At 43.0% G+C, this 23,580-nt stretch overlaps 1 protein-coding gene across 1 annotated transcript in view; it reads right to left on the bottom strand.

Moving 5' to 3' along the window:
• The window catches only part of LOC126176590 (homeobox protein Hox-A4-like), a 470,110-nt gene that overhangs the window by 2,376 nt on the left and 444,154 nt on the right, over nt 1-23,580 (bottom strand).

Here is a 23,580-nt window from a genome sequence, read left to right as displayed (position 1 = left end):
ACTGTAAAGGAATAAACATCTCTATATACTTCTAAAGTTGGTAGATTGCTAGCTGAAAACGAGCCCCTTCACTTGGTTCTTTTTTATGTTACATTACTGAAGTGAAAAAATGTGTAGTTAATCATTACCGTTTGTATAGCATCTATCTTGTTTAAATTATAGGGTGTTCTGAAAGCTGCTATGAGGTTACACCGTGTGTTGGAAATGACATCCACAAGCGCAATAGAATTCTAAATTCTGCAATATTAATGCAGGCTGAAGCAATGAACTACAATTTGTAGTTGGGGTGAGACTCGAACCTGTGTCTCCGACTTCATGGGGAGATGCACTATCCATTGTGACACAGAGGCACATCAGCTACCTCATCTGTCGGGACTATTCTACAGGGTGTCCGAAAAGTCTTTCGCTGATTACATAAATTGATAACTCAGGCTAGAAGTAAGATATAAATATGAAACTGGTGTCTAATTGTTTACAAACGATCAAAGTTTTTCACACATTAGTAAACTTCCACTTCCGTTGTTGCCCAATGACACTACACGTCGATATGACTTTCACGTCTTAATGCTATCACGTATTGAAGACGATGATGGTTATCTCAGACGAATTGCCTTTTCCGACGAAGCGACCTTTTTTGTCAGTGGAGTAGTGAACCGCCATAATGTGCGCATTTGGGGTTCACAACCCGTTGCGAGGTCATGGAGTGCACCAGAGGCAGTCCGAAGGCGAATGTTTGTTGCGCGCTATTGCACGATCGAATTATCGGGCCATTCTTCTTCGCTGAGGCTACCATCACATCTGCAGTGTATATGGACATGTAGCAACTGTATGCTGCTCCTCAGCTGCTTCAGTATCACCCCGATGTCTTGTTTCAGTAAGACGGTGCACCGCCTCATTGGGGTTTGGACGTCCGTGCCTATCTCGATATGACCTTTCCTGGGCGATGGATTGGTCTTGATGGGCCAACGGTTTGGCCTCCACGCTCTCCTGACGTAACCCCATTAGACTTCTTTTTATGGGGTTATGTCAAGGACGAGGTCTACCGAACACGTGTACCAGATCTTGAAACCCTGCGGCAACGGATAACCACAGTCGTTGAATCGATCCCTCCAGTGATGTTGGCTAATGTGTGGACGGAAATTGAATATCGCCTAGACGTGCTACGTGCTACCAATGGAGCTCATGTGGAAGTTTACTGATGTGTGAAAAAAAACTGTGATAGTTTGTAAACAATTAGACGCCAGTTTCATATTTGTGTCTTACTTCTAGCCTAAGTTATCAATTTATGTAATCAGGAAAGACTTTTCGGACACCATGTATTACGTCTCCCTCCCTGATACAAACTGGCATTCACACCTCAGCACATTACTGTTCCCCTTGTAAACTTGCATCAGTAACACCACGACCCTCCAATATTGGACAACCATGGTAATACTGATGCGAGTTTAGAAGGGAACAGCCATGGGCTGAGGTGTGAGTTGGCATTTGTGTCGGGGAGGGAGACGTAATAAGGTAGTCAACAGAATTGCAGTAGCAGTTGTGCCAGTGTGGCGCAACAGATAGTGCATCTGCGTACGAAGCAGGAGACTCAGGTTCGAATCGTGGTCCTGGTACAGATCTTAATTCATTACTTTAGCTAGCTTCATTGTTTTAGGTAAAGACGAGACTCATTATGTCTCAAGAACACCAACTGCATATGATTAAAATCTGAAATCACTTGATTTTATTGGAAAACGCTTCCTGCATATCTGATTGTGATACGCCTTTCACACACAGAGGCATTTCAGTTTTTGTCACACAACCTGCGTCGGAAATTGCAAAACAGTAGAGATTTTGCTGCTCCCATAAGAAAGAAGTCTGGTGGTCTGAGGTCCGTTGAGCGAGGAGTCCATAGGTTTTTTGAGATGACACGTTCCCCAAAAACTCTTCCAGAAAACGCTTAAGTGTTGTTAGCTGTGGGAGCAATAGCGTCAGCGTGTTGAAACCATGACTAGTCGATTTCGTCTTCTTTGCCTGGCCTGTTAAATCGTGGATCATTCAACTGTAACGTTCACTGATCATGACTTCTTCAAAATTTAAAGGTCCAATAATGTGACGTCTGGATATTGCTATCCATCCACCATTTTTCTGAGTCATGTAATGGAGTTTCAAGCAAAGAGCGAAGACTCTCGACTCACCATGATCGTCGTGTCTTTCGTGTGTTAAAATGACCAGACAAACTGAACCAGACGTCATCTGTATAGAAAGTGACGTCAAGTATATCAATGGTATTTCTCTCAATAAAAGAAGTAAATATTTTGCAGCAACAGATTCGCGTTTCATGATCGGCATCTTTTCATTCAGGCACTCCTGTCATTTTATACGGGAACAGTTTCTATCCTTTCCAACTTCTGCAGTGATTTTGCTGGCCTCTGCTGCATAGTTAGAAATTTCCAACAACTTCTGTTCGTTCAATGTAAGTGGATACTCCAGTTTTCTTGCCTCAAAATTTCTCAGTAAGTCGGCGAACCGCATTACTATGAGGTACAGCTGTTTCCGGGAATTTTTCAGCGAATACCTCCTATGCTAAATCTGTCTGTTTATCACCCTCTCAAAACACATGTTTAAGGAGAAAAATATGTTCCCCAGTTGAAAGCACCATAATTTAAAAACAAATTGAACATCCAAACACTGCACATCGCATTCAACAATTTTCATCATTGATGAAAACAGTTTAATATTAAACAAAAGTTCAAGGCAAAAAAAAAAAAAATCGCGTATCTGTGAAAAATAGTTCTGCCAACATGTGTTCTGGCAACTTTGATTCGAACTTCCAACGTTATGTACATCCATAGTCCAGTGTACAGGTACTTTTCGAACGCACTATATGTTGTTCTAAAACACATGTTGTGCTTTTGGATACAAAGGCGAATAAGTTCTGTATTCGTATATATATCTTCAGATAGATAAGCGGACGCCAGTTGTTACTATGATTTTTGGAGTATGAATGAATCCTTCTGCTTTATTTAAAAGCCCTGCTTTTATTTGCTATCGATTCCTTACACCTCTTTGTGATGAAACGGGTAGTCATACTGATAACCGGGAACTGCCAGCATACACCTCTACAGAGGGCACAATCATATCGATGTCCTGAGTGATGAAATCCTCTGTTCCTGCTTTTGGTGTTGATAGTGGCAGCACATCTACAAAACTGCACATGGTATGGTGTCGTCGACCTTTACGTCACTTATAAAGTATACAGTATGGGTCCCATCCCTGATCCTTGGGGAAATAGTCTAAATAGCTTTTAAGGCTGTTGCAGAGGAGGCTGTGCTGAAAAATGATTTTTAAGAAGAACAAAATTCATTATGTTGTGCCGTTCCTCAGTTATTTAGCATTGAAGTTAGCCAATCAAGTCGTTGCGAGCGCACACTGAAGCACTGAAGCCAAAGACAATGCCGCCAAACGTGTTTTTCGTTTGGTTTCCTCAAATCGAACTCACCTTGTTTAAATTTATTACTTCTGAAAATTGCATATTTTAACTGATAATGAGCTTTAGAACAAATGGTAACTCACAGACCCAAAGATACCTGCCCACTGCCGCATTTTAGCGCGCGCAAGAGCTTGAATTCGCGCGCAACGACCTGATTGGATAACGGCAATGCTAAATAATTTGGAAACAGCGCAACGTATCCAATTTTTCATCTTAAGAATTATTCCTCAGCACTACCTCCCCTGCAACGTCCTTAAAAGCATGTCACACTGTTTCTGACATCCTGAATCTACCCTGAACTTGAAGCCGCGTTCAGGGAGAAAGCTTTGTAGCAGCCTTACTACTAGTAAAGAGAAACCTTCTGGCACAGTTTATTAAAAAAAGTGTTGTATGCCAGGCTGCAAAAAACATCGGCTTCGTCCTCTCTTCCTGCTTTTTGTATTGACAATGCCTGAAAATCTATAAGGCCCTGTACAATAAGGGGTCTCTGGCCTGTCTGCCTTGTATAAAGTATACAGTATGCGTCCCATCACTGATCTTGTGGAATGAGCTGCATGTATTCTGATCTTGGAACTGCGTCTGGAAGGGAAACATTATATCAGCCTTACTACTTCAAATGGTTCTAATGGTTTTGAGCACTATGGGACTTAACTTCTGAGGTCATCAGTCCCCTAGAACTTAGAGCTACTTAAACCTAACTAACCTAAGGACATCACACACATCCATGCCCGAGGCAGGATTCGAACCTGCGACCATAGCAGTCGCGCGGATCCGGACTGAAGCGCCTAGAACCGCTCGGCCACCCCGGCCGGCGTCTTACTACTGATCCAGAGAAGCGTTGTACGTACAGTTTATAAACAAGTTCTGTATCTCTGGCCAAATCGAAAACTTTGTCTATGTTCAGTGGTAAGGGTCCCACAGTAGCTTTTGAAATTGACACCTAGGATAGCCGCCCTCATTAGGGGCTGATTTGCAGAATGAACTCTCTGGAAGCCCCACTGCGACTTCTTGGCCAGCCACCCACTACCTGGTGCTGTCTGGTCTGGGCTTACCCACCTCCACCGCCCCCACCGTTAAAGGTGTTCCCGGGCGCGCGCTGGCGCCGATTTGCCACGCGGCCGTCATCTTCTGATTTAGCCGAGATTTACCGGCCGTCACGACCTCTTCCGCTCGGAAAGCCGGAGCGGATTGCTTTGGCGGTGTCATTACACCAGCCGGGACTGCGGTAATCAGCGTTCAGTAATAAGACTCTTGGGGTTCTTTAGCTGCCAGGAGAGAACAGGTTCCACGTACGAAATCAGTAACGGGAAATGTCAAGGATACAGGAAGAAAACTGGAGATAAAACAGCCTCTCTACCGTATTTTAATGTGTGTAACATTCAGCTGCCTTTCAAGCAGGCTATTCATTTCCTCTGTAAATTGCATTTAATTAAAAATATGCATATGCTGACGGTGGAAGAAGTAGAGAGGACATAAAATGTATACTAGCGATAACTGTATAACCTTTTCTGAAAAATATAGTTATTACTTAAAGAAAAGAAACACAGCATCAAGACTGACTGGTGTATTTCTTCAAGTAATTTACCCACAGTCACCGCTATCATTATCATCGACAAAGAGCAATACAATTGGTGAAAGAAGGTACAGCAATCAGCGGCTACTTGTATTTATTGTAGCAGATTTAAATTTCGGCAACTGAATGACCATCACCAATGCAGCAAATATAGTTAACACATTTCAGCCGTTGTCCGGTATAGTACCCCTTCGACTATACATGTCAAGAGTTCACACTACAATATTCTTAATGTGTATAGTCCAAGAAGGACTAAGCCAAGCAACGGCTGAAATGTGTTAACTTTATTTGCTGCACTGAAGATGGTCACTCAGTGAGAGAAATATAGATCTCCTACAACAAACACAAGTTGCGACTGATTGCTGTACCTTCTTTCACCTACTGAAATAAGTACATCGCTGAGCATTTCCAGGTTCCAGATGGAGCAAAATTTAAAAAAGATAAATACGTTCAAAAGTAATTAATATGAATTATTCTTTTCTGAAGGTATTTGTTTCGATTAAAGCCTTCTAAGGAAGTGAATCCTGGGCGATATACACGTCAGACAAGAAGAGAATAAAAATCTTGTAATTTGGTACAACGGAAGAACGCTGAAGATTAAATGAATAGATGGCATAACCGTACTAAGTGTTTTGGGGAGGCCAGTCGGAGTGGCCGAGCGGTTCTAGGTGCTACAGTCTGGAACCCCGTGACCGCTTGGGTCGCAGGTTCGAATCCTGCCTCGAGCATGGGTGTGTGTGATGTCCTTAGGTTAGTTAGGTTTAAGTAGTTCTAAGTTCTAGGGGACTGATGACCTCAGAAGTTAAGTCCCATAGTGCACAGAGCCATTTGAACCATTTTTTTTGGTTTGGGGAAAAAAGAAATTTCTGATACAAAGAAGGGAAAGGTTTATAGACCACATCCTGAGGTATCAAGAGATAGTTAATGTGGTGAGGGATGAAAGTGAGAGCAGTAAAAACTATAGACAGAGAACAACACTTGAATATAGGAAGCTGGATGAAGTAGACATAGCACGCTGTAGCTATGAAAAGACATCCATACAATAGGATATCACGCGGAGCTGCATCAAACCAGTCCTCATACTGATGACATCAAAGGCAACAAAAATGTTTACACTTCCTAAAGTCCCGTGGTATCATTTCCGCAGTTGATATTTCTAACACGGTCCAACGAATATCAAGTCTACGAATATACAGGAGGAAATGAGATAGACGAATCTTAACAGTGTGTGAGATAGGGAAGTATGTTTTTGATGTGGTAATTATAAAATTCAGAAGGGCAACTAGAATCTAACTTGGAGGAAAAATCAAACACATACGCGGATTTGGGAGTTTCGATTGTATACTGTGTGCAGTCATGGGCTCTTCACTCCCTCCCCATGCAAGCTGTGTCAGTTAGAAACGCATGTACCTGGCCGTGAGCCACTTGGAAAGAAAAAAAAAGAAAAAAAATATAGAGAGAGAAACAGGGATACCCCTTAAGAAGAGAAATAGCCTTTTGTAGTACATAATTTTATGATTTTTCCACAGTTGATGCATTGTCTCTGCCGATGCAATGGTCCAAATCAGGGTTCTAAAATTCTAATCACGTTGCAGACATTCGGTGACTTCTCTTGAAAACTTATCAAACCACTCGGTACTTTTGTAAGAAGGTGAAGATCGATTTCTGCCACCATAATTACGGAACGAATCTACGCACCTCTCCCCAAAAAGCTCACTGTTGACAAGAGGTTAAGATTCAGTCAAACTAACAGTAATGGTAACAAAATGCGAATTTGAATGTGTGCTAAGAGATGACTGTCAACCATAACGACTTCTTGTTAAATGAAGTTAGATGGCAGAACAGCTGCAGACATTTCGTAGTGTTTTTTTTTTTGCTAGTAAGACAGGCGACAGAAACGTTCTTCGGACCATCAGAGATGTATCTGGCAGTATCACAAGGATTCGCAGAAAAGATGAGCTACATTCTCATGGTAATGCGTGCTCCAACCCATTGTCTTCAGCTAAGGCCTTGCTGTGGTGTATCATTTGCTCGTATTCTCCTTCATTTACGATGATACAACTGTGTGCTATTGTCACCTTCTGGAAAGTGCGCATAACGAAACGCTGATGTCATGGTAACGTATCTAGCTACACATTCGTGTGCAGATCAGTGTCATATGCAAAATCTATGATGGCATTGGCTAGGGAATTGCTAGACAAGCGCAACAATCTCGACGCTGTAACCAACCTCCCTCCCCTTCCTCCCCCCCCCCCTCTCTCTCTCTCTCTCTTTCTCTTATCATACACACACATACGCACGCACACCCAAACACGTCCACATACACACACTAACAGAACGAGTAAGACACTACATTTATACTCCGCAAGCCACCCAACGGTATGTGGCGGAGGGCACTTTACGTGCCACTGTCATTACCTCCCTTTCCTGTTCCAGTCGCGTATGGTTCGCGGGAAGAACGACAGCCGGAAAGCCTCCGTGCGCGCTCGAATTTCTCTAATTTTACATTCGTGATCTCCTCGGGAGGTATAAGTAGGGGGAAGCAATATATTCGATACCTCATCCAGAAATTAACCCTCTCGAAACCTGGACAGCAAGCTACACCGCGATGAACAGCGCCTCTCTTGCAGAGTCTGCCACTTGAGTTTGCTAAACATCTCCGTAACGCTATCGTGCTTACCAAATAACCCTGTGACGAAACGCGCCCTCTCCTCTGTCAACCCGACCTGGTATGGATCCCACACTGATGAGCAATACTCAAGTATAGATCGAACGAGTGTTTTGTAAGCCGCCACCTTTGTTGATGGACTACATTTTCTAAAGACTCACCCAATGAATCTCAGCCGGCCGGAGTGGCCGTGCGGATCTAGGCGCTACAGTCTGCAACCGCGTGACCGCTACGGTCGCAGGTTCGAATCCTCCGTCGGGCATGGATGTGTGTGATGTTCTTAGGTTGGTTAGGTTTAAGTAGTTCTTAGTTCTAGGGGACTGATGACCACATCAGTGAAGTCCCATAGTGCTCAAAGCCACTTGAACCATTTGAATCCAATGAATCTCAACCTGGCACCCGTCTTACCAACAATTAATTTTATATGATCATTCCACTTCAAATCGTTCCGTACGCATACTACCAGATATTTTACAGAAGTAACTGCTACCAATGTTTGTTCCGCTATCATACAATCATACTATAGAGGATCCTTCTTTCTATGTATTCGGAATACATTACATTTGTCTATGTTAAGGGTCAGTTGACACTCCCTGCACCAAGTGCCTATCCGCTGCAGATCTTCCTGCATTTCGCTGCAATTTTCTAATGCTGCAACTTCTCTGTGTACTACAGCGTCATCCGCGATAAGCCGCACGGAACTTCCGAGACTATCTACTAGGTCAATTATATATATTGTGAAATTTAAAGAATAACGTTATGATTAGTATTTTTCTGAACCACTCCAACAGAAGGGCTAACTGAAGAAACTAAAACCTATATCATTAATTCTAGAATATACCGTACCCGACTCCTTTCACCGTATTACCGTCTAATTCGCCTAGATGATTTTAGGCCATATATATGTCTAACTTTTTCCAACTGCTACAACAAAGCTTTGTTACAAGGTTGAAGCAACTTCTTGTCTTATAATGCGGACGCATACTTGTGCTTTAAGTTGTTTCGCTTGCTTTCTGTCAATGCTCAAAGCACGACGCTCAAGAGAGACTGTTCGTTCAACTGAAATGAGTATCTTCGACGCCACGTAATAGCCAGCTCACGAAACGAGGATAAGCTGTCGTTGACGTGACATCGAACTCATTAGCACCGCGTCTCTGACAAATAGGGGTACTGACGCTTCGCTTAGTAGCAGAAAATGGCGCTGTCTGCAAGTGCGAGAAGCCACTAGGGCTCGAACAAAATATATTGCCCATTAACGGAAATGCCGGTCGGCCGAAAAGCGGTGCCGACGCAGCGCCAGACGGGAACAGAATTACGCCGCTGTTCGTATTCTAATCACTAGGAGAGGATGTGTCTGCCGGGTGCCTCACTGGACACTAATGAAGGAGTGAGGCCGCTTTCGCGAGCTTATTGGTGCACGGGATAACTCAGGCGTGACTGATGTTTCCTTGTTGTTCCGCAGGCTTCTTTGCGGAGTATTAATAGGTCCGTCAGCGGGAACAAAGAACTCTTCTGCCTAGCTGGCTTTGTTATCGTACACTACTGGCCATTAAAATTGCTACACCAAGAAGAAATGCAGATGATAAACGGATATTCATTGGACGAATATATTATACTAGAACTAACATGTGATCACATTTTCACGCAATTTGGGTGCATAGATCCTGAGAAATCAGTACCCAGAACAACTACCTCTGGCCGTAATAACGGCCTTGATACGCCTGGGCATTGCGTCAAACGGAGCTTGGATGGCGTGTACAGATACAGCTGCCCATGCAGCTTCAAAACGATACCACAGTCCATCAAAAGTAGTGACTGGCGTATTGTCACGAGCCAGTTGCTATGCCACCATTGACCAGATGTTTTCAATTGGTGAGAGATCTGGAGAATGTGCTGGCCAGGGCAGCAGTCGAACATTTTCTGTATCCAGAAAGGCCGGTCGTGCATTGTCCTGCTGAAATGTAGGGTATCGCAGGGATCGAATAAAGGATTGAGCCACGGGTCGTAACACATCTGAAATATAACGTCCACTGTTCAAAGTGCCGCCAATGCGACTAGAGGTGACCGAGACGTGCAACCAATGGGACCCCATACCATCACACCAGGTGATACGCCAGTATGGCGATGACGAATACACGCTTCCAATGTGCGTTCACCGCGATGTCGCCAAACACGGATGCGACCATCATGATGCTGTAAACAGAACCTGGATTCATCCGAAAAAAGGACGTTTTGCCATTCGTGCACCCAGGTTCGTCGTTGAGTACACCATCGCAGGCGCTCCTGTCTGTGATGCAGCGTCAAGGGTAACCGTAGCCATGGTCTCCGAGCTGAGAGTCCATGCTGCTGTAAACGTCGTCGAACTGTTCGTGCAGATGCTTGTTGTCTTGCAAACGTCCCCACCTGCTGACTCAGGGATCGAGACGTGGCTGCACGATCCGTAACAGCCATGCGGATAAGAGGCCTGTCATCTCGACTGCTAGTGATACAAGGCCGTTGGGATCCAGCACGGCGTTCCGTATTACCCCCTGAACCCACCGATTCCATATTCTGCTAACAGTCATTGGATCTCGACCAACGCGAGCAGTAATGTCAGGATACGGTAAACCGCAATCGCGACAGGCTACAAGCCGACCTTTATCAAAGTCGGAAGCGTGATGGTACGCATTTCTCATCCTCACACGAGGCATCACAACAACGTCTCACCAGGCAACGCCGGTCAACTGCTGCTGGTGTATGAAAAATTGGTTGGAAACTTTCCTCATGTCCTCACGTAGTAGGTGTCGCCACCGGCGCCAACCTTGTGTGAATGCTCTGAAAAGCTAATCATTTGCATATCACAGCATCTTCTTCCTGTCGGTTAAATTTCGCGTCTGTAGCACGTCATCTTTGTGGTGTAGCAATTTTAATGGCCAGTAGTGTAGCTGGTAATTCAGAGCGCTTATCAGGACAGATAGACTCGTTCTTATTCAATTTGCTAACGCAATGCGACACTGAACTACGCTGCCGTGTGAAAATCATCGTTTATCAACAAACTGTTAAGCCTGACCACAAGGCGGTTCAAAAGAAAGCGTGCTTTTTGCGAACCATTCGAGACTGGAATAGGAAAACTGAAAGTGAAACTAGTACACAGAGTACCCTCCGCCACATACGACAAGGTAGCTTGGGAAGTGTAGATGGAGATGCAGTAGCAAGAAAAATATTTCTGATAAGTATAAACCTGTTAACAGCGAATTAAATTTAAATGTTGAGAAGTTTTTTCTGAAGGAATTTGTCCGGAGAGTAGCCTAGCATGGAAGTGAAACGTGGATGGTAAACTTTCGGGGAAAAATGAGTAGAAGCTTTTGATATGCGGTGTTACAAGTGAGTGCTAGGCATTAAACGCATAGATGGGGTAAGTAATGAAGAGGTACTGAATCGAAATTAGGAGAGAAGAAATCTGTGGTACAGCTTGACTAAATGAAGGGATAAGTTGATTGGACACTTCCTTTGACATCAAGGAATCGTCATTTTCTTAATGCAAAGTGTTGTGTTGCCAGAAGAGCCAACACCGTGTTACTAGAGGAGGCCGAAATGCACGCGTTTTAGCTCACGCAGGTTGGCTTGAGGAGGGAAGGGCTATACTGACGTGAGCTCTGGAACATGACAAGGAATTAGAATTCAGAAAGCGGACGTAATTAGTTTGATACTTAACTTTAATCCATTAATGATGAACGTCGCTCTTGCAGGTACATGATATCATCTGTTCAGAAGACATAGTAACTGAATATGGCGCCTTGCTAGGTCGTAGCAAATGACGTAGCTGAAGGCTATGTTAAACTGTCGCCTCTGCAAATGAGAGCGTCTGTAATCAGTGAACCATCGCTAGCAAAGTCGGCTGTACAACTGGGGCGAGTGCTAGGGAGTCTCTCTAGACTAGACCTGCCGTGTGGCGGCGCTCGGTCTGCGATCACTGATAGTGGCGACACGCGGGTCCGACGTATACGGACCGCGGCCGATTTAAAGGCTACCACCTAGCAAATGTGGTGTCTGGCGGTCACACCACACAAAGAAGTGTGGGGGTAAAAGCTGTAGAGAGGGACCAAGTCTCAGATGCAGAAAGCGTGTTCAAATGGGTCTTGGTTGCAAAAGTAATGCAGAGGAAGAGGGGTGCACAGAATTGATAATCGTGGAGAGCAACCAGTCTCCGACTGAAGACTACAATCGCAAAAAACAACTAACGAATGTTCGGTCATAAATGGTGGAAAACGATTTTTGTGGATGGATCGAGGATTTCGTGGCAGAGAGGAAAACCCATGAACGGAGTGTCATCCAGGCGAGTAGAAGTAACCTCAAGCGTTCAGTGAGGAAGTGTATTAGGACTCTTGCTGTACATGTTGTAAGTTAACCATCTGTGAGATAACGTTTATAACAAATTTTATGCTGCAGTTATCTATAATGAAATACCACCAACAAAAAACCTACAAAAATATCCATTGGCATATTGATAAGTCTTTGTCAACTTGTTTCAGATAATCAGTAATTTTTAAATCGTGCAATTTACAAAACGCAGTAAAATAGCGTTCTATGACTGTAGTATTAATTAATTACAATAACGATAGGACTCACTCATCTCATACCAACACGTGGTTGTAATAACATGTATGACTGTGACAGGGAACTGTCTCAACTGCTCATTCGTAGGTAAGACCAGATTCGTTGGTGGAATAGTGGAAAATGTTCTCACTTTACAAGGGAGACTGCCTAGAAAATACTCGTGCTCACAAAATTGCTCGTGTGTGTGGGGTCTGTTCAGAATAGGACTAAAAGGAGCTACTGAATATATACAAGGAGAGACGGCAAGAATGGTCACAGATTGGCTCTCGAAACAGCGTAAAGGAGCACTGAAAAACCTGTCAGACGCCAACTATCCTGTAAAGGCCTACTTACAAAATTTCAAGAAGCAGTAGTGATGAATGTATGGATATACTACTTTCCCCTATGCGTCACCCATAGACATCAAACAGGCTATATGAATCTAACTGGAACTCGGAAAAAGGCAGAAAATTTGGTCATTGTTCTCACGATCCATATGTGAACTCAACGGGAAAAAACCTTAATACGTAAAACAATGGGAAGTCTCGTCAGCCAAGCACTAAGATTTGCAGAGAAAGAATGTAGACGCAGTTTGAATGTAAAACTCGTATATGCTATCATACAGAGTATCTTCTCAAGCCGTGTGGGATTAGCCGAGCGGTCCGAGGCGCTGCAGTCATGGACTGCGCGGCTGGTCCCGGCGGAGGTTCGAGTCCTCCCTCGGGCATGGGTGTGTGTGTTTGTCCGTAGGGTAATTTAGGTTAAGTAGTGTGTAAGCTTAGGGACTGATGACCTCAGCAATTAGCAGTTAAGTCCCATAAGATTTCACACACATTTGAACATCTTCTCAAATATGTCCTTGGCCTAAAGAATTTTTGGCTTACAGAAGCAAGTACGCCTTTTATCCAGGTGTGCTAGACTAAGAGGGTGTAGCCGAGGGCTTCTGTGAAGTTTGGAAAGTAGCGGTGTTGAATTTCCTGAAAAGTCAGCCCGAATAGCTCTGCGGAGATTTTTTTTTTTTTTTTAATGGTGTTCACGAACAACGCTACTATAACACTGATCTGGCGCACGGGCGCTCTTTTGGCTTTGAGCGCTATACGTCTGCTTTCAAAGGCTCGGTAAGTGAGTGCCAGTCTGGTTTTAAGTATTAACTAGGCAGCGTCACACTTTTTGACTGTATTCCGCTTTATTCCGTTCATAACATCAAAATATGGCATGAGCTGAGACAATAATAATCAGAAATAAATTGATTTTGCGATTTAAACGAAAATTAATTTTTAATATTCATAATAATTGCAGACTTCATTAATAATTTCTTATCGAAGTCCATTTCTAACGATCACTCTATGGATGTGTTTTTGAATGGTTGATTCTATGCGAACTGGAAACTGGTTATAGTGCCTCCGCACTAAGTATCAGTTCATCAGATGGCGAAAACCCTCTTCAGTAGCTGCCTTAGGATGACTTCGCTCCCCGGAAAGGGGAAAAAAAGATTCACTCTGTCAACCGTACTACATTCTATACGTTGCACACTTATTCTCTTGGTGATATACGACTTATTAAATAGGCTTTAGCGTGTAAGGATGCCATGTAACTTGACTGTATGTTCCATACATGTCCTCTCCCCACCCTTCCGCGGAAGCTGTGAATATCTCAGTTAAATCATGTACAGTAATTCCTACATGGTGATTTTTATACAGCTGTCTTTGACTTTAAAATACGGATATGGAATAAATATTAATCGAGCAAGAAATATTTGGAAAAGTTGGTTATGACGAGTATCTGTAATCGCGTAGCTTACGTACTGTGTGGTTCTATTGTCTGTCGAAGAAATAGTGTGTTACATGTTAGCAAGGTGCGCTATTTATATAGACTAAGTGAAACCAACTATGCCACGCATATATATTTGTGTACACCTTCATTTTTATGGACGATTAACGTTGGCCCACTCTCCACTCAGAAGCAGCGCATAATTATCAAAGGTCTTTGCTTGAACTTTTAGCGCAACGAACCACAAAGAAAGTAAATTCTGTGACAGAAAAGTAAGTGAAGGAGTACAGCAGGAGTTGAGGAAAATGCTTTCAAAATGGGGAGAGGGGCAGTCTTCTTCCCTGGCTGCTTTGCGTCTCGGGCTTGCTCATTAATTGTGTTACTGGTTATCCAAAACGTGTTACCTAGACTTGATTGTCAGCCTTGTTGTGTTACATAGTTTGCCTGTTATGGTCTGATACTTTTAATTGAAGTGAAACGTGTACATAGACATCACATCCGCTCTAAAAGCAAGAAACAGGCGAGTAAACCCTACCGTTGGCGATGTTTTAACTGAATAAAAAGAAGTGTACGCAGAGAAACACATTTCAGTAGTTGCATGCGCAGTGCCAGTATTAATATGTTATTGATGCTGCCGCTAGTGATACCAAACACACAAATGGGGAATCAGACCGATATTATTTCGGAGATGTTAGTGGACTGAAGATGTGGGACAATTTAATATCTTTATATCGCCCTAACCGCTTCACGTCAGTCACACGATTTTCACATAACTACGATCGTGAAAATGAGTCTAGAACAGCGCACTATTCAGTTTAGACCACGTCACCCCCTGGTAGACACATTATTGCCGCGTGAATTCTTCCACCAGAGGAATTTTGCGGGTTCTATATCCTATATGACATCTGCCAAACATTAATTACAGTGGAGTACTGTCCAATTGTTAGGAGAATAGATTCAGCGACGCACATTAGAGATTTTGAAATGTTTTCGTTTGTTAAGTATATTTCGAACACTAGTGACGAAGACAGCGAAATGCATTACGAAATCATCGTACATCTACAGTTAGCATAGAGTTCATTTTCTGTCCTTGCTAATGAATCACTTCTCTTCTTAGAAAATATAGTTCAACGATAATCGTTTTCATCTGGAAGACATTGCCTTCCCCCACTCTTGTAGATAAACTAAGCAGTCGTCTCAAAACATGTCCATACAACACATCCAAGCCTTAACATGAATCCAGCTAATGATGGAGGTAGAAACTGTCGAAACATGTAGTAAGGAGAATAAAAATGTGACTGACTACAACAATTACTGTTTTCAATTCATCAGTCACTCTCAGGCCTAACCTAAAATGTTCGCACTTATAGTGTAGGACAGTGCTGATGATACACCCGTCGAATTCCATTACTGTTTAACTACACGATCGCAAAATAATCACTGGAAGCAGTCACAGCCATAAAATACTCAGGACTATGCGTACGGAAAGATTTAAAGAGGAACGAGCATATAAAACTAATAACAACTAAGCCAGATGCCGGAACGGAATTCATTGGAAGTATCCCTTCATCCAACGTAAATATCGCGGAAAGGCCATGATCATAAAGTCAGAGAGATTCGAGCTCAAACGGATGCTTGCCAACTATCGTACTTCCCGCGAATCATTCGCTTCTGGAACAGGAAAAGAGGAAAGTGATAATGGTCACACATACCTGCGGAGTACACATGTAGACGTGGATATAAATTAAGTGACTCCTTCCTACGTTTTCAAAACAACTGGCTATCTAGTGATATCCTGTATTTCCTCTTCCATTTCTTTTTCCATTGTCTTCCGAAACGGCAGTCTCAATATCGTAGCCAAGTATTGGTGACATTCCGCATGCTCCCCATGGTTCATTGGGAATTATTATAACGGAGTAGACACTCTCTTAGAAAGGTGCAGTCATTTACACGTGAAAAGTGTATAATTGTGGACTGGACCCCCTCACAAGGACCGGTCTGCAGACAAACTCAGTAAATAACTGTGGCGTTACCATACAAAGAATGGATCTTAAGTATTGTACACCTTAGCATATGGACACATGTCGTGAGGTAATTTACGCCAGATACGTGCGAGTTCTTTCGAATCTTGTGCACTTGAAGAAAACTTCTCCTAGTCTCTGACAATCAAGGGGGAACGCCGAGTAGCAATAAGCTGTCCATGCCTGCATTCAGTGACGTCACCTGTTGCTAAGAAGACAATGTTTCTTCTGCATAATGGGAAGACGCGGAGAATGAATACAAGGTACTATATTACGAATATGAGCGTGAAAAGCCATTAGGCTTTGACGTCCCCCGCTGCCGCGCGTCGAGTTACAACCAGCTTACGTAGCTCTGTCGTTACGTCTCGGCGCAGCGCGTGTCTTCTGCCATTCGAAACGTCCTTCATTTCACTGCATCTCTGCTGACAGGAATTTTTAACACTTATCGCATTTGGGACTCTCCTGTAGGTCGAGCACTAACTCACGGGCCTTTTCTGTGCGGAGTAAAATCGCGATCACTGGTGCTCTGCTGTTTTGTTGAAGACGTGGGGATCTGCACGGTGTACCACCGTTTAATGTCTATTGTGTGACGTTTCGTGGAGAGTGGGCAGTCGATGAATAGCATTCCCATCACGTTCGCAGTTGTCGCACGGATATAACATGTTCCTAGAATCTCTGAATTTCAACATCTCTAACTTCATCTACGACTGAAAAGAGACTCTTTCGTTTTATTATTCACTAAATTTATTTCTTGGTGAACTAAACAGAGTTTCCTAAACGAGGAGTCAAATTTTTCAGAAATGACATTTTTTTGCATTTAATGTATATTGCTTGTTACTGACGTTATGTTGTCGACTTTCAATGAGAAAATCATTCAAAAACAAATGGATAGATCCATGTTTGGAATTACTGAGGGAGACAGGAAAACAAACCATTATATTAGTGATTGTCTGGAACTGAAGACGAAATTAAGACTATAATGGAAATGAAATGAAAGCTGGCGGGAGATGTAGCCAGCCAACTCGACGGCTGCTGGGCCAAGGAGTTTTATTTCAAGATATAAGAAAGCTCCTAGATGACGAACTGATCGAAAGTGCGGAGACAGTATTAATATATATATGTATATACACAAGAGCAAAACTGTTACATTAAGCGAAGATCGTAATATATGGAAAAGTCTGGAGGAAGTATTTATTCAACATCGAATGTCAAAATGCTGAATCTGATTTCTTTGTACAAGTGCTCTACACGATACCTTATCTCAGGACTACTTTCCCAGTTAATTTCCGGTGAAATTAGATTTGGTTAGTAACAGTTTCTGATGCATGCATAGTTGTAAAAAAGGGAAGCCTATATAACTCTTCTTTGTCTATTTTTAGTACTGTAAAACACGCAGTCGAGATGAACCCAAAAAAGTTTCCTGAAAAAGAATGAAGTTTAAAGTCCTGTCGATATTAAGGTCGTTAACGGAGAAGCGTTTTCTCAGTTGGAGAGGGCTAACGAAGAAAATGTCCACAGGTCTGTTTAAACGACACTCCCAGGTATCAAACTGAATTGATTTACTGAGACCACAGTAAACCTAAATGTGGACTGCTGAAAAGGGATCAGATCCTTCCCAAATACGAAACTAGTGTATTCACCATTGACCTATATCGCCCAAATGGCCGATGGAAAGATACTCCGTGTCTCTGGGGGATATGACTCCACAGATCATATGAGGCTGCAAGTTATCATGGTAAGGTAAAGAGCTCGGCTGCTAAAATTGTTTATTATTCTTAATAAATACGTTCAGCCATCTTCAGCTCACAAGCGCATTTTCAAACGTCTTTGTCAGGATGTGCAAGCTTTACGGATTAGAGCTTTAGTAGCCGAGCTGACTTCCTTTGCAGGAATTTACTGCTTCAATATGTGATCGCCCGGTATAACGACAGAAAGAAGAACAAATTTTTGAGACCTCAGCAAGAGTGTAGCCGAATGTTGGTTGAGTCTTAAGGCGCGTCGTCACTAATAATCGATTCGAGTTCAATTTTGGAGACTGCGTGGAAAAAGGTTTGGACTTTAATATGTAAACGTGTTTATGATTTTCCGACGTTTATCCTAATGTATGCGAGTCGTTATGTGCATGCAGTGGACACTCATAATTTCTGTGTACAACTGACGTCAACGAAATGAAATGTTTGCAGACCACGATTATACATTGAGCTCTTTATCTCACTCTGTTTAATGTCAAAAAAACTACCATTTAGTGCAACATTTTTAACACTAAATCGATGAATGCTGATTTGTGATTGAGGCAAGTTTTAAGAAAACTGATATAGCAAATTTTGGTTGCGTGAAGATGCCATTCACGAAAATTAACCAGTGGAATTATTCACTTTATAGAATAGCGGTCAGAGAAATCCAGACGTTAGCGCTCGTATCAACTCAAAAAATTAAATAAACATAAATCAGCGCAGAAGAACAAAGGCGAAAGAATATTAAAGAGATCCCCCGTCAGAGGTTCGAGTCCTCCCACGGGTATGGGTGTGTGTGTTCTACTTAGTGTATGTTAGTTTAAGTTAGAGTAAATACTGTGCAAGCCCAGGGACCGATGACAAAGGCAGTTTGGTCCCACAGAACTTACCACTAATTTCCGAAATTTATTAGAGAGAGTTAAGGTCATAGAGGACAAGAGATGTGATAATTAGTTAATGGAAAATGATGCTAATGAAGCATACAGTAGCTCTACTAGGCTTGAGAAAAACGTGTTTAACAAATGAATCGGAAAAGTGTAAAATTCGGAAACATACTTAACTTTGATAGTCAGCCGGTTGCAACTTCCTGAACATCCTGTGGCTGCGGTTCGCGCTGCAATCGGCAGCGGAAACAGAAGGCGAACGTTTTCTGTGTTTACAGGTAAGGGGCGCTGGGAACCCAGCCGCTTTCGCCGCAGGGCAGAAATCATTTTCTCGCCGTGGTCGCGCGGTTAAAGGATTAATGGTAGGGTTCGGGCCGCGGCGTTCCTTTTGTGGGACGGATCCGGCGCGGCGGCAAGATCCTCCTTTGTGAGCGACAATGAGCTGGCAGCTAGCCTTTAATCCTGTTAATATGCCGTCACTTACGCAGAAGTCATTACCACTTCCGCGAGTCGCGCGCTGCAACGGAATATCTCTCGGCATGACGAATGGAACGCCAGCCTCCACCTGTATATATTGCGCAGGGCAGTGCGCGTGAGACTTTCGACGGGACTGTAGCAGCGAGTGCCAGCCGCAAGGAGACGTAATTTGCTGCCATCGCCGGTAGCGATTACATGTGACGAGAGCGAATGATGGAGGCGTTCCACAGCTGCTGTGCGGCTCAGCCCTTTTGTGATACCGACAGCACTGATGCTTATGTCAGCAAAGTGATCAAAGTCATGGAGATCCATCACAGTATCATGTATGATCTCTTTTCGCCAGTCACATTCTGTCATCCCGAAGTCTTCCCGGAAGATCCTAAGACATACGCCACCCGTTGCGTGATGAACCGAAGGCAAATGTTCACCCACTGCGTGAAAATGATTCATTTTTATGGTGCCTTTCAACGCTTTGGAATGGGAAACTGGAACAAATGATCTAATATGTAAGGTATTCCAGAATGATTCATAAGTTTCGCAGACTATTTCTTCATCACGAATAAAGACAGAAACTTGAGTTGAATTTTGACGTACGCATCGAAACGAAAATTTTATCTTGGCGCCAGTTGTGATTAGTAGATTCAAGAGGTTGTTGGCAGAGGTCTCCTAGGTACTGCTAGTTCACTCGCACCCTCGTTCATTGCCCAGCAACAAATGGCGTTTTGAGTTCTCCGTTTCAGGAAGTTAAATTCAGTTACAATTATCGGAGTGATTTTCTTCGATAGAAAACTACGGCAATGCATCTCCTACTGCTCAACTCACTCACTGATGTCACTAGCTGTTTCAAGAAAAACTGGTTCAAATGGCTCTGAGCACTATGGGACTTAACTGCTGAGGTCATCAGTACCCTAGAACTTAGAACTACTTAAACCTAACTAACCTAAGAACATCACACACATCCATGCCCGAGGCAGGATTCGAACCTGTGACCGCAGCGGCAGCGAGGTTCCAGACTGTAGCGGCTTAGAGCCGCTCGACCACTCCGGCCGGCTGTTTGAAGACACTGCTTATTTATGCAAAGGGAAATCTGCACAAAGCCCCCGAGTGTTCGTTCAGGTCGTAGAGCGCTCTAAACATAGTTTTGCACGTTGTCCACAGAAATCTATTCGCCCGCATCTCGTGGTCGTGCGGTAGCGTTCTTGCTTCCCACGCCCGGGTTCCCGGGTTCGATTCCCGGCGGGGTCAGGGATTTTCTCTGCCTCGTGATGGCTGGGTGTTGTGTGCTGTCCTTAGGTTAGTTAGGTTTAAGTAGTTCTAAGTTCTAGGGGACTTATGACCACAGCAGTTGAGTCCCATAGTGCTCAGAGCCATTTGAACCATTTTTTTTTTTAATCTATTCGTCTGTTAGCAAAGAGCTATTCCTCATGTGTCTGTCTGGCGTTGTTTTGCGGCGGCGTTTCTGTTTCAAACCACGCAAGATTCAGTTGCTACAAGCCCTCCATGGTGGTGATGCGCAACATCGTCTAGAATTTTGTGAACTCATTCTGAACGTGGAGGTGGAAAATAAGTTTCCTGCCACGCTCTCAGTTCAACGATGAGGTCACGTCTAATTTAAGAGGAAAAGTGAACTACCACAACGAAACAATATCGAGAGCGTAAGGACCACATATCCCAGTCGACAATGAGAGAGACACTCCAAAGATTATTCGCATGTCTCACAATATTGTATGTGCTTGCTTGTATAATATATAGCATCCTAAATTCGACTGGTTGTTTCTGCAGTCCCTTGCCTAAGTTAAAAATTCATCATAAATTTCCGCCTTTATTTCTGCATAAAACATAGTGTAGCAATAGCGGATAAATATTTCCGATGCACCACTTATTTTACACGTTTATACTAATTCTCACGGGTGTATAATTTACCAGATGAGCTTCAAATAAAGAAAATTTCGTTGTTAGTTAGTTATTTAGATAGTTCCATGTATCATAGATCATTTCCATGGCTCTTAAATCGAAATGATTTGGAACGAGTAAATTTCAACATATGTATACATGATCAATGTTAACATTAGCGGACAAATATTTAGTGCTACTCAGGCAACCGCGATTAAAGACTAGCTCTTTTATTTTTTACAGGCTGCCATTTTTAAACAGAAATTTGTGCAGCCGAAATGATTTTAGGTTAGGTTTAAAATTTACTTTGTTACCTGTCAGACATTTTATGTTGTTGGGGAAATCATCAAAGACTTTTCTTGCTGCATACTCAACTACTAAACTCGCGTGTGAGCCACTAACAGCTTTAAAAATGGGTAATAAAGGTCATTTTCTCTCTGGTCTTGAAGATATGGACATCACTGTTCCTCTTAAGCTGTGAAGGATTATATATGATGAATTTCATTTGCGAATGTGTATATATTGAGACGGTGCAGTTAAAAATCTCTACCTTCTTGAATAGTTATCTAAATGACGTCCGTTGCTGAACGCCACAATAAAAAAAAGTTACTGCTGGCTTTTGTACAGTCGTTATTTGCTTTCCAAGTTGTGACTTAGCCCAAAAAGTTATTCGATAAGACATTATTGAGTGGAAATATGCAAAATATGTCAGCAGGTTAGCTGACTAGATTCATTAACACAATATATCAGTGGAACCGTCGGTAGCTCAAGCAACTTCCACAGTAAACTAACTGTATGCACGGGAAGTTGCTGTATCATACGATTACATGGCGTATACCGTATTCAGGATCGGTCTGAATAACTGTGCTACTTGTGACGAATTGAAAAATGTTCTTCACGCTGATTGCGAGCGGAGAGTGCAGAGGTAGAAAGAAGAGTTGGGAGGCGTTGGTTGGAGTGGGGTACGATTAGGGTACTAGGGCGAGAGCAGAACTTAATGTTTCCTGTACTCTTTAGAAACAGGCTATCCAAGTTAGAGACGAGTACTAGGAATGTTGTAGGAGCTCAAGACGGCCATTTGCCAGGAGTATAAACTCTATACAGTGCCGAAAACAGACAGTTGAACGTCCCTCTTGCCATTCGAATTTCCATATTTTACTCTCCTCTTGCATATATATCCCCATCTCTCCATCTTCTTAGCATACTCCACAAAATGCAAGGAAGTACCGGGGAAAAATATCCTTTCTTTGTACGTTCTACTTTCTGTTTGCTTGTTGTAATAATGGAGTTTCGCGCTGTCCCATTATACCGTGAGATCGTTCGCCCGGTCGTGATCAACCATATACAACACATCCATCTTAACTTACTGCTAGATGTCATTATTAAATTGATTATCTACTTAAGCGGCAAAAGTATGATTCAAAATGGCTCTGAGCACTATGGGACTTAACATCTGAGGTCATCAGTCCCCTAGAACTTAGAATTACTTAAACCTAATTGACCTAAGGACAGCACACATATACATGCCCGAGGCAGGATTCGAACCTGCGACCGTAGCAGCAGCGCGGTTCCGGACTGAAGCGCCTAGAACCGCTCGGCTACTGCGGCCGGCCACTAAAGGAAAGCAAGGAGGACTTTGCAAAGAGAATCAAAGTTCAAGCAGAAAAAATAAAAACTTTGAGGTTAACCGATGGTACTGTAATTCGGCCAGAGACGACAAAGAGCTTGCAAGTGTAGTTGGGCGGATGGACAGTGAATGAGGTTATGAGATGGACATTAACGAAAGTAACATAAGGTTTGTGGAAAGCAGCCGAATTAAATCCGACGATGCTGAGACAAATAGGTTATAGGAAATTAGAAGTTAAAAGCTGAACACCAGTTTCCCTAATTGGGCAGAAAAATAGCTGACAATTTCCATAGTAGGGAAGCAAGAAGCGAATGGTTTTTTTTACAAATTGTATACAAACCAGAATGCGGTTATAGGAAATAAATAATATGAAAGGGAAGCTGTAACTGAGAAGGAAGTGAGACAAGGTTTTAACCAGCTTCCAATAGTGTTCAGTCTGTATATTGGTCAAACACTAATGGAAAAAATGGCTCTGAGCGCTATGGGACTTAGCACCTGAGGTCATCATCCCCTAGTACTTAGAACTACTTAACCTAACTAACTTAAGGACATCACACACATCCACGCCCGAGGCAGGATTCGAACCTGCGACCGTAGCAGTCGCGCGGTTCCAGACTGAAGCGCCTAGAACCTCTCGGCCAACAACCCGGCGAAATCATGATTAAGTAAGAGGCAATTAGTTAATTGTGATTGAACGAACTAAACACTCACCATGACCGTGATAAACACCTATCGAATGCTACATGGTCCAGTCACATTAATTTGACCACCGGTTATGTTCGAAGTTAACGTGCAATAATCATTCCCACATGGTAGCACCACTTGCAGTGGAGGGCATATAAGAACCACGAGGTCACCCAGGGAATGCCACGAAAACATTCCCCATA

This window comes from Schistocerca cancellata, chromosome 3 (assembly GCF_023864275.1).
Source record: "Schistocerca cancellata isolate TAMUIC-IGC-003103 chromosome 3, iqSchCanc2.1, whole genome shotgun sequence".
In the NCBI taxonomy this organism is placed as follows: Eukaryota; Metazoa; Arthropoda; class Insecta; order Orthoptera; family Acrididae; genus Schistocerca; species Schistocerca cancellata.
The sequence above is the reverse complement of the archived record's forward strand: the minus strand, read 5'-3'. Positions and strand labels throughout refer to the sequence as shown.